Source organism: Haliotis rubra, unplaced genomic scaffold, assembly GCF_003918875.1.
Source record: "Haliotis rubra isolate DU_JTF1 unplaced genomic scaffold, ASM391887v1 Scf262, whole genome shotgun sequence".
NCBI lineage: Eukaryota > Metazoa > Mollusca > Gastropoda > Lepetellida > Haliotidae > Haliotis > Haliotis rubra.
Window position 1 is genome coordinate 895,987 of NW_025766692.1, and position 13,471 is coordinate 909,457.

The 13,471-nt window shown below is 40.1% G+C and overlaps 1 protein-coding gene across 1 annotated transcript in view; it reads right to left on the reverse strand.

Moving 5' to 3' along the window:
- Positions 1-13,471, reverse strand: part of LOC124280217 (C-Jun-amino-terminal kinase-interacting protein 4-like) — a 102,506-nt gene that overhangs the window by 16,759 nt on the left and 72,276 nt on the right.

Here is a 13,471-nt window from a genome sequence, read left to right on the forward strand (position 1 = left end):
ATCTGAGAAGTCTCGGGGGACAATACATGTTGAGTAGTTCAGTGAGGTACTGTGGAGCAATTTTGTGAAAACACTTGTACGCATACAAAAGTATTTTATAGTCAATGCGGAAAGAAACTGGCAACCACTGGCATCAACATTCTGCTCTCCAGGCAGACAATCCATCCACGTGGCCACCGAGTTGGTCTCACATGACAGCTACAAGACGGGAGATGACGAAAATTTGGTTACCTAAACAGTCATTTGGCGAGAGAACGAAACTTATGTAACGTATGCAACTAATAGGAACTTAAGTAATGTGTTTCTGCAGACACTGGATCAATTATTCAGGGATGAGTGAAAAGCTGCTGTGGTAATGTCTCTTTCCTCTCCTCCACTCTACCTGATGTTTTACATCTACACATCCAATACATGGCCTGTGGGATTACCGCATCAGACTGCAGCCCTCCGACCATGTTCCGGGAATAGTTCAACTCCAGTCAGGACCCAGAACATCAAAGTCAATTACCACCATTTGGCCATACGGTGGTGACATTTTACGCTCTAAGTACGTACAACACAATAGATTAGCTTCGGGCACTGATAGACTGGGTGGTTGAAGGAGCTCATACCGAGAAACATGTTCGTTATTGAATGTACTTCAGCCCTGATCACAACAGAGTTGACAGTGATGGTGGAGAGGTCATGCTATTACGACAACACTCTCGTCACTTCACCCACTCTGGGATGACACTTATGCCAGCACCAGAGTCTTCATCTGTGTCGTAATGATCAACAGTGAAAATGGCTTGTGTCACTACAAAGGCTGGTAGTACGCCCAACTTCTGGTATGCCCAGGAAAGACACATAACAAGCTTTCCCGAACACTTCAAATAAATTTAATTAGCAAACTTTAAAGGGCAGCATTTTCTCAGAAGGACAGATATAATGTTGCTCCTACTGACTGTTGTTAGTTTTGAGCAAACTTGATTGGATTCTTCTGAGACAAGTCTTCATTTGCTTAAATCACTGCTAACATACCAATCTTTTAATGATTAGCATGGAAGCAGAATCTTGCTCAGTTCAGAAGGGACCATATAAAAGTCAGCAACACCTCCCAATCATCCCTCCAGGTACTCTTCCTTGAAGTCATGAAAGCATAAATTTCCTTATCTAATAAAGCACCTGAAGAGCATCAAGAATTAGGCTCTTCAGGTTCAAATTAACTGTTAAACCTTAAAAGGGCAATTGTTCCTTTACCCTTTAATCAGTTTGAAGCGAACTGAAATCTAATTTTGTCAAACAAACGTAACTTCCAGTGATGTAAATATCTGTGATTGAATGATGGATTGATAAACATTTCTAAAACCAATTTCTCCAGAGGGGAACAGAATTACCTTGTAAAGTTTGAAATGACCCCCCAATGTGTTTCAATCATTTGGTTGGTGTCATGAGTGCAAGCACTGAGACGCAAATCTTGGATCAATAGCTACTGTGTGTGTTTATGCAAATACACTTGTTCGTTCCCGTGCAGGACGTCACAGATCCATCACCATTATGTCAGTGGAGCAGGACACTGAGCTAGAGGAGTACATCTGTAGTCTGCCTGGTGCATCCAGGGTGGCTGCCAGTTCATGTATAGAGTCACAAGGTGCTGGGACCATTATCATCTCGCTACCTTGTAATTCAGACTCATAATGTACAACTGTGAACTGGATGAGATCAATGACTTTCTGAGTCACTAAGCAACACTTCATGGCCTGAGTCTGGGCACACTGGTGGTTTATAGCAAAATCAACAGTTAATGTTTAACTTATGTTATATTTGGCATAACACTCATACACGTGAACATCCGGGATAGAATTGGTCTTCACTAACTCATGCTTGTCATAAAAGGCGACTTACGGGATCGGTGGTCAGGCTTGCTGACTTGGTTGGTACATGTCATTGTATCCCAATTGCGCAGATCGATGCTCATGCTGTTGATCACTGGATTATCTGGTCCAGACTCGATTATTTACAGACTGATGCCATATAGCTGGAATATCGCTGAGTACAGCAACCAAACCAACCAATCAACTTTTTCACTTGAGAGTACTATCCAGCATTCGAACCCAAACTCTCAGACTATGGGACCTAATAATCGTTAGCACACACAATTAGTGATCTAACCCATTCATCCAACATGGCTTCCACAAAGATGGAAGAATGACAACAGGTGGTCCAGACCATGCAGTTGTATACTCCCCAGGGAGTTGATATTGATAATACGATGTGCCGTTGAGATTGACATCCAATGAGTCAGTTATGTTTTAGTTATGTTTGCTGCTTATAGCAATATTCCAGCAACATCACGGCGGGACATCCAATGATCGAGGGAAAAAATACCAGAGCCTTGAGCATGTACCATTTGCGTGGATATGTGCGCTATATAAATATCCTATAATAATGTACTTTGTGTACCCCCCTGACAACTGTACATTGGCACGCTTCCCATGGTCGAAATATTAGTTCCTGTGCTCCATTATAAATCTGGCTTAATTATTTAGGGTACATTTGAAATAGTTTCTAGCATTTGTTTCATGGGACAAAAGAAGACAAGGTACAAACAGACATTGTATTATGTACCCAGGATACTTATGATGGTATCTTGTTGATAATGCAACTGTCATCCAAAGCCTCAAGTTCTACGTTCATCTCATGTGACAGGCTACTCTTTAAAACCGTTGTGTTCCATCTGAGCAAATTGTTTTCATTATAAATACCCAGCTTTTATTTTCTCGTATTATTGTAAGAACATGCAACAAAGGGAAAACTCAATGCAACATTCCTCCACTTGCAAGCATCAATCGGCCACGTCTCCAGATAGTCGCCGATCACAGCATCAAATCATATGGTAATTCATAAGCCTTTTATCTGCACACTGGGGCTTACATCCAGTCAAGAGAGACACATGAAACGATGCTTCTCCTCCACTCACTCAGGTGGCTTTTCAGGTCAGCAGTCTTCATGACCTGCTTGCCCTGAAGCCTAATCCTCACTGAACCTCTGTGATGTGATCTGATCGACCTCAATAATCAGATGAGGTATGGAAATGACATGGTATGCAGCTAAGCTCAGCATGTGCCAGTTCCACTCAGAACAATATCTTCAATTAAGCAGCTGATGCTTTGCTGATTGCCTCTCATTTCAATGAGTAAATATAATTGACTATATCCTAGAAAATCCCTACATTCCTGTTATAAAAGCATTACTATGCATTTCAAATTCAATTACCATTGTCCTTCCTTGTTTGTCTAAACCATAATTTTTTTAAAGGATTTCTGAAAGATGTTTTTTTAAATGCATCTATTTTCAGCACGTCTAAAATGCAGCAGAAAGAACTACAGCAAATAGAAAACATGAATAACAATTGATGCCAATCCAGGTATTGAATAAATCAAACTGTGTGCATTTAGAAACACTTACATATAATGATTGCTTATGGACAATATTTATTAAAAGGTAGAATCAATATGCCTTGTCATGTATTATGCTTGTGTTCTGCAAGAAATCCATCTTTTCTCCCTCCATATCAGTTACATTGATTTTCTAAACTAATACGCAATGAGGCAGAACCTGCCGACCATGGCAAAAATGCTCCAAATAATTCAAATATAGATTACAGATATTCTTGCATTAATACAGTTGCTCTCCAACAATACCATTTTTGTAGTTCTTGCTGGGATTAACCATTTAGGTTCAGCCAAACCCGATCAATTGTCTGAAAGGAGGTACCTACGAAGGAAGCCTCCCGGTGATTTCCGTCATGACATGTTCAGGCATGACCAATCAGCAGAGATGGAGGTTTGACAAGGTTTCTGAATTTTCTTCCTTGTTAGGTGAGGAGAGTTCTCCACAACACTTCCTCCGCCCATACAAAGTGTGTCTAAATATAGCCTGATTTAGTCCATGTGCGTGTTACCAAGGTAATATGGAAACTGTAAGAAGTTTTCTGAGTAAACGTGAAAGCAATTTCAGGACAGCAGTTTCCGCGAGGCTGATCTTCCCTTCCTAATGTAATACGTCAATATGACAACTGTGCCAATATGTAATGTGGCCAGATTGGAGATGATGAAGAACTGACCAGGATTCGGCAGTCTGCATCCTCCAAATGGCCAGGAAATGAGGTGGCTCTATGGTCTGGCGCAGATGGAGGATGAAGATGGGTGAATTGGTCCAGTATACAGCGAGATTAAATTAGAGAAGACAACCTTCATCAGTGCTCATCCGTATGTTGTCATTAAATTGGATGGGAGAGAAAGGAGCACTTGGGATGTGTGTTCATTGTCATCGAATTAAAGAGTCTCGAGGCTGTGGTCTCTTGAGACCCAGACCAATATTGATATATGCTATTACCTTGCCACCACTGGCATTTACCCAGCTTACCAGGATTATAAGATCATATCACACCACCATGGCCAAACTAAACCGTAATGACCCAAGCTTACATCTGGGTAATTGAACATGGGTGACACTGCAAATGGATTTTCCTATTTAGCAGCATTTGAACATTTTGCTTTCACAACATCAAAAGAAAAATTGATCTTTGGAGGCAACCCTGAATATTTTTTTCCAATAATCAAAACTTTATACATATATGTTTCATTACTTAAATGTATATCAATATCCAGATCAAAGGTTTCATGAAAAGGGCCAACAAAGCTATGACACATGAAAGATAATTTTTACCTTCACAGATGTTGAGCAATGTTTGACCTATTGGCAATGTGATTTTCACAGAAACAAAGAGCAACTAACTTTGGATTCAGTTGAATGTCAAATCAGATTAGTAATACTTGCCAATCCCATTAAACCAAGATTTCCACAGAAACAACTTACTGTCGCCTTAACTACTCAGTTATTTGAATGTTATCAAAGCCATTTATAGGAATAAGAAACACTTATGGTTGAACACTTATCTGGCTTGCAAAATTCTAGGCTTATGGCCTTTACAAACCCATAACTTGAGAGGTTATTGGAGTTTTGTGGGAAAATGAGAGGCACATGCATAAAAGCATCAGATCAAACAGCAAGGACAGTAAGGTCAAGGACAACTGACATCAAATCTGAACTTTAACTAATTCAAATGAAAAAATCAACAGCTCAAGTAATTTCAGCAATACATACAGAAACTGGAGACTTGGTAAAATTTTATGTGTGTCCCAAAGTTAATAAGATTTCAAATCAAAGTAAATCACAAAATTATTGGAAATATCACAATGGTGGTGCATCTGGTGTATATTACTGTTCTGATATGGTTAAATATGACAGACCAGCATCTGTAGCAAAACATGTAGCAGGGCATGGCGTCATCCCACAGATGACATCCTTACCTTGTCAGCTTGCTGACTGGGTTAACCTCTTTGGTCATGTGGACAAGGAGTCTGACTTCGGATCAGGTCTGTTGATCGAATCCCAGCATGGGACTCGGAAATTTTATGGCTGTTACATTGGCGCCCAACCCCACATGGGGCTGAACACGTTCATATTCAATCTGAGAAAATAAGTCTCAGTACCCTGCTATGCAGCCCAGGGCTTGCCTTCTGTTGACAGAGGAGTATGTAGCAGGGCGTGGAGTCATCCCACAGATGACGTCCTCACCTTCTCAGCTTTCTGACAGGGTTAATCTCCTTGGTCATGGCGTCGATTTATTGAAAGATACTGCACCAATATTACAGCATCTATATGACCCTCGATGATGTTCATAGTATGGATAATTAGAGACGTGGCTTCACAATCACAAATTTTGTCAGCAGCATGCTTTGTGATTTATGGCTTCAGCATTTTAAGATGTAACTTAAGCTAGTTATCATTATCAGAGAAAGACTAGGACTTCGCTGTCTAAAGTCATTTCATTTTTCAAATGTGAAAATGATGCACACAGTCAGTGAGTGAGTTTAGTTTTACGCCACAGTCAGCAATATTCCAGCTGTATGGCGGCGGTCTCTAAAAAAAATTGAGTCTGGACCAGACAATCCAGTGATCAACAGCATGAGCATTGATCTACAAATTGGGATACGATGAAACGTGTCAACCAAGTTACCAAGCCTGACCAGCCGATTCCGTTAGTCCCCTTTTACGACAAGCATTGGTTACTAAAGACCAATTCTAACCCAGATCTTCACGGGTATATGCATATATAGTGTAAATTAGGTAATAATGTGCTGAACCCAAGAAGATCCAGGTAAGAATTGGTCTTCAGCAACCCATGCATCTAAGGGTGGGTGTCAAGGTGCCGACTTGGTTGATGTGTGTTATGGTATCCCAATTGCGTAGAATATGCTCATGATGTCAATCACAGGATCATCTGGACCAGACTCAACTAGTTGCACACTACCTTACTACAGCTGGACTATTGCTGAGTATGGTGAACATGCTACAGCTGGACTATTGCTGAGTATGGTGAACATACTACAGCTGGACTATTGCTGAGAATGGTGAACATACTACAGCTGGACTATTGCTGAGTATGGAGAACATACTACAGCTGGACTATTGCTGAGTATGGTGAACATACTACAGATGGACTATTGCTGAGTATGGTGAACATACTACAGATGGACTATTGCTGAGTATGGAGAACATACTACAGCTGGACTATTGCTGAGAATGGTGAACATACTACAGATGGACTATTGCTGAGTATGGTGAACATACTACAGATGGACTATTGCTGAGTATGGTGAACATACTACAGATGGACTATTGCTGAGTATGGAGAACATACTACAGCTGGACTATTGCTGAGTATGGTGAACATACTACAGCTGGACTATTGCTGAGTATGGTGAACATACTACAGATGGACTATTGCTGAGTATGGTGAACATACTACAGATGGACTATTGCTGAGTATGGAGAACATACTACAGCTGGACTATTGCTGAGTATGGTGAACATACTACAGATGGACTATTGCTGAGTATGGAGAACATACTACAGATGGACTATTGCTGAGTATGGTGAACATACTACAGATGGACTATTGCTGAGTATGGAGAACATACTACAGCTGGACTATTGCTGAGTATGGTGAACATACTACAGATGGACTATTGCTGAGTATGGTGAACATACTACAGATGGACTATTGCTGAGTATGGAGAACATACTACAGCTGGACTATTGCTGAGAATGGTGAACATACTACAGATGGACTATTGCTGAGTATGGTGAACATACTACAGATGGACTTTTGCTGAGTATGGTGAACATACTACAGATGGACTATTGCTGAGTATGGAGAACATACTACAGCTGGTCTATTGCTGAGTATGGTGAACATACTACAGCTGGACTATTGCTGAGTATGGTGAACATACTACAGCTGGACTATTGCTGAGTACGGTGAACATACTACAGATGGACTATTGCTGAGTATGGAGAACATACTACAGCTGGACTATTGCTGAGTATGGTGAACATACTACAGATGGACTATTGCTGAGTATGGTGAACATACTACAGATGGACTATTGCTGAGTATGGAGAACATACTACAGCTGGACTATTGCTGAGTATGGAGAACATACTACAGCTGGACTATTGCTGAGTATGGTGAACATACTACAGATGGACTATTGCTGAGTATGGTGAACATACTACAGATGGACTATTGCTGAGTATGGAGAACATACTACAGATGGACTATTGCTGAGTATGGAGAACATACTACAGATGGACTATTGCTGAGTATGGAGAACATACTACAGCTGGACTATTGCTGAGTATGGTGAACATACTACAGATGGACTATTGCTGAGTATGGAGAACATACTACAGCTGGACTATTGCTGAGTATGGTGAACATACTACAGCTGGACTATTGCTGAGTATGGAGAACATACTACAGCTGGACTATTGCTGAGTATGGAGAACATACTACAGCTGGACTATTGCTGAGTATGGTGAACATACTACAGCTGGACTATTGCTGAGTATGGAGAACATACTACAGATGGACTATTGCTGAGTATGGAGAACATACTACAGCTGGACTATTGCTGAGTATGGTGAACATACTACAGCTGGACTATTGCTGAGTATGGAGAACATACTACAGATGGACTATTGCTGAGTATGGAGAACATACTACAGCTGGACTATTGCTGAGTATGGTGAACAACAAACCAACCAATAACGTGTTGAATAATGCTGACTTGCCCGACTTGAGTCGTCCTTTCTTTCATAATCATTCGACCACGCCGTTGAGTAAGTGAAGACCTTAATGGTTTTCTAATCAAGAAGGCTTGCACACGGCGAGAAACTTTCTAACTGACTGATCGGATGGTTTTAACAAAAAAATGTTTTTTTGAAGGAAATGAATGTTTCTGCCTGGCAACTTCATTGAATTTCTGATTGGGACCATATTGAATTCCTCATTGTCATGGCATTGAATTTCAGGGCTATTGACCAGATGTGAATCTGTCTTCCCAAAGAACATCTACAGTCCATCAAGAAAACAAAGCCAAATGTACATGCCAAACATTTTCAACCAGGTGAGCCAAACACTGTCCCAGCCTAACAAAGACATCACTGTCAAATCATGTCCCTCATTGAACAAAGACATTAAGACACACACCAATTTCCAAAAGAAACCTTTCATGACATAAGAATTGATTATTGCTCAATTACTTCCAGTTGGTATGCTGAATAGCAGTATGAAATGGAATGTGCATTCTTGCTGAAAATTAATTTTCAAGTTTTTTGATATTTCTACTTCAGGATTGATTAAAGACAAATGAACACATCTGTTGGAATTTTATCAAATTCTGAGAACAAGAATACAGTTCTAAATTCATGCTCCTACAAATTATTTTTATAGCTTTCTATATGGTCAATGATACCAGAGAGCCAGGGCATACTAACCATACCAAATGTGAGCACGACTGCATTTTGGTCATCTTTGACTGACATCATTGCAATGCTATGTACTGTATACAAATAATCCCAAGCCAATGGAAAATTCCATGCTGCTGCAAGAAACTGAATCTTTGACCAAGGTGAGGTGAGGTGAGATTGGGTTTAACGTCGTGCTTGAGAATATTTCGCTCATATGACGACGTGCATGCATGCTCATATGGCGCTTGCATACTAGCAGACTTGCTGGTTTTATAGTGCTAGCCCACTGAGATGTGTCGCAGTGCGTCTGAATTGTACTAGCCCAGACTTAAGCTGGTTTTATAGTGCTGGCCCACTGAGATCATGAATATACCCATTAATGGCACATTAGCTGACTCGAGGGACCGACCAAGTACCATATTTTAATGTGAAGCATGAATACCCCACTCCCATTATACTGTCTACCAGTCCTTGTTATACCCATTAATGGCGCCAGGCAGGGACCAACAAGTACCATATTTTAATGTGAAGCATGAATTTGGACACAGACATTATTGGGGACCAGTCCTTGTTATACCCATTAATGGCCGCCAGGCAGGGACCAACTAACCACATATTTTAATGTCTTTTGGTAGGCAGTCTTGACCGAACAGCGACCTTGAAGCTACACCAGGCGGTCTTGACCAAGGTGAAGCTCCAGGGGAAAAAATAGAATACTGTGAAAATGTGAAGATCCAGGTTAGAACTGGTCTTTAGCAGCCCATACTTGTCGTAAGGTGACTAACGGAATCATGTGGTCAGGCTCGCTCACTTGGTTGACACGTCATCGTATCCCAAGTGCTTAGATCGATGCTTATGATGCTAATCACTGGACTGTGTGGTCCACACTTGATTATTTTTCAGACCGCCGCCACATAGCTGGAATACTGCTGAGCCCAGCGTTAAACAACAAACAAACCAGAAATAAAATATCTGACCAAGGTGGAGTTCCAGTGGAACAGAAGCTGTGACCAAGTTGGAGCCATTGTGAAACAGACACCTGAATTTCATGCACCAGAAGAGGCTGAATTTACCACTTTAAAGTTTTAAAGATCTTTTGAATAATCAGATTTGCTATTAGACAACCTGAACAAAACAGGCTTTAATTCATATTGTGCAGCAGTCATTCTCATCGCTAACTCACTTGTTTGACCAACTTTGGCAAGGGTTTTGAAAACTGTGCCACTTACGTGAATAAGGCTTTTCAGTTCTTGGTAAAACAGCATCGATGACATTAGTTTTTTGAGCCATGAATCTATTCTTGGTAATGTATGAGAGAGCAGTATTGTATAACATCAATCCATCCTCCCTTGTATGGTAACCTAATACCTTACCAACTTTGACAGACTGCAAGGAACAATTCAAACAATATATATAGAACTGACCTTTGAAACTGAAGGCATTCTCTCCTTGATAATAAGAATCAAATGGTTTCAAAATCCATTTCTTGAAGAAATCGATAGTTTTTTCCCTCAATGCAACAATAAAACCGAAACACCATGCTAAGCTAACTTTTTGCAATACCTAAACAGATAACAGCTCATTACAATGACCTTTCCAGATGACTCCAAGGATCCTTGTACAGGGATTATTGAAACCAGTTAACATTTTAAACAGTGTTGACAGATCTGACCACAATGCAGGGTATTCTAATTGGGAACAAGAATAACTATTATAGATAAAGTTGAGTGAGTGAGTGAGTATGGTTTGATGCTGCTTTTAGCAATATTCCAGCAATATCACGGCAGGGGACACCAGAAATGGGTTTCACATATTGTATCCATGTGGGGAATCGAACCCGGGTCTTCGGTGTGATGAGCTAACACTTTAACCACTAGGCTAACCACTAGGCTACTCCCCACCCGCCCAATCTGACCATTTCATATATTTGGTCATCTCTTGCGACAAGCATAGGTTGCTGTAGATTCAGAATCTTGACTGACTTGGAATTGCTACCCAGCAGGATGATACTATATATCAGTCTTCTCAGTGATGATGCCTTACTGGACAACATTTAATGGTCTTTGGCAGTGTTTAAAACTCCCAAAATTCCAAGCCAGACAGCCGGTCTGGTAACTTTAAAAAATTACCAGTCCGGATACAAACTTGCCTGTTCGGTTTTCCACAATAATAAAAAATAATCAGGTTTCTGAATACTTTACTGTTTGTAGGCATCGCAATGAACAGCATAGCACTAACAGGCAATGCACTGAGTTTAGATAAACTGAAAGTTCACATGTTGTGATTGGTTATCGTAACATTAACTGTCCAATCGTAAGTAGTTTAACATAATTATCATAATACCTTAAACACCTCAAACTGATGACAAGAGAACCTGTCTGATATCATGAAATATTTACTGTTAGGAGTAAAAATATCTACCAGACCACCGGACAGGATACTTTTGAAATTTGACTGTCCGAGATGAAAATAGACCGTTCTGGACGGTGGGGCAGGCGGAATTTTAAACGCTGTCTTTGTCCAGTTTCAGTTACATATCTAGACATTGCAGTAAACTTTGCTTCTGGAACTGAGATGCTGTCTCTTCTATATATGGTAATCATTAACCTGTTAGATAACAATACATCACAAAATTTCACTTTGTATGCAGAAACTAGGTGTTTATAAGTCATGAATAATACCTCTTAGGACGAGAATTTGTCAGAGTGAGTGAGTGAGTTATTATTTAACGTCACATCGGCAATATTTCAGCCATATTGTGACGAAGACTTTGTCAGAGGCTATTATTACTTGACAATGGGCAACACATTGGAGAACAACCCCATAAGTATCTTACCCTTCAGTTCTACCAGAAAATAATGGAAATCCCTGACAGCCATTCAAAAGGGCAAATGTTACAAATCAGTTTTATTTCAATTTTCAAGCAGTGGTCTGAGTTCTTTCTGAAAGACCAATGCATCATCCTGCTGTCCCAGTGGGGACAATGAAAGTCTAATCATGATACATGACCCATCATTAAAAGCGATTTGTTGGCCATCCTCCTCATTACATTTGTTCTGCCAAACTTGGACTCCTCAATCCTTCCCTGTGGTCTTGGTCTGACAGCCTTGGACATTAAGAGCTCGTAATGAGATGAATACAGCAACATAAATAGCTAGCTTTCATTAAATCTTCAAACAAAATGCACTGCAAGATCCTTGTGAGCTTGATGGATGGATGTGAAGTCGGAAAGACAATACCGAAATACTTCTCATCACCTACAGAGAAGGAAGGTTCAACAATAGGTGTTTGGAAGAAACACCTACTAATTCAGTTCTAAAACAGAAGAAACATTCCATTATAAAACTGATGTCTGTTTTCTGGTTCAGAACCAATGTGGTTTTAAATGACAGGTGTTAAGTAAGCTGATTTTAAGGCAGAACTTCCAGATGAATGCTCTTGTGAGATCTCACAGTAAACTGAAACAATATGAATGTTCAATCTTTGTTAATCATAATGCTATTTACTGAAACCTCTGGCTAACAATAATCCTGTAAGATATTTTGTAAATACATTACAGTTGAGCGTATCTGAAAACACCAACCAATCCATCATTGACACAGTAAGAAGGCTTTGGCTCAGAAGGGCTGGATCCCTATCAAATGACAGCAACTAACAGACCATTTGCTTTCTACCTTAAGCTGAATAATGCTCACTGTCACCTGTTTTTAAGAGTGTGTTTGTGAGTTGAAAAGTCTCTAAGAACACATTTTGCAATGCAATATTCCAGATGAGTTATTACCTTCAGGAGGTGCATACACCTAATGGGTTTTTCTAATGGAAGAGGCAACAGGGAGATAACTGTGTCACAATTGGCCATTTTGCACTGTTACGCGAGTCTAGAAAAGCCAGTGAAGAAAGAGTGAGTGTTGTGTTTACCCTAGGATCCTAACAGGGCAGGGTGACAGAATTTCAAAAGGGGCACCCTTATTCTAAAAAGGGGATGCAGTGACAGATTTCCAAGTATTATGTTAAGCTATCCATGTATATGATTCTTAAATGCAGTGACAGATTTCCAAGTATTATGTTAAGCTATCCATGTATATGATTCTTAAAGGCAGTGACAGATTTCCAAGTATTATGTTAAGCTATCCATGTATATGATTCCTAAAGGCTCAAAGAGCAGTTATTTCAGTTAACTTTAGCATGAAATAGAAACTAAAAATGACCAAGTGTTGATATCAATTATTGTATTAAAAGAAGACCAAGTAAAAAGGGCAAGGTGCCAAATTAAAAGGGCAGGGCGCTGCACCCTGTTAAATATGCCTAGGGAAAACACTAGAGTGAGTGAGTGAGTTTAGTTTTACGCCGCACTCAGCAATATTCCAGCTATATGGCGGTCTGTAAATGATCGTGTGTGGACCAGGCAATCCAGTGCTCAACACTATGAGCAACGATCTGCACAATTGGGAACTGATAGTCAAGAAAGAGAGGTTGTAGAATTTTTATGTATTTTTACCTTGGGTACTCATTTTAAGTAAAACCAACATTTAGGTTCAGTTTATCTGTAGACATGAGAACAAGCACCAAAATAAAACATATCTAAATCAATCAGGCCCCGATTTCTCGA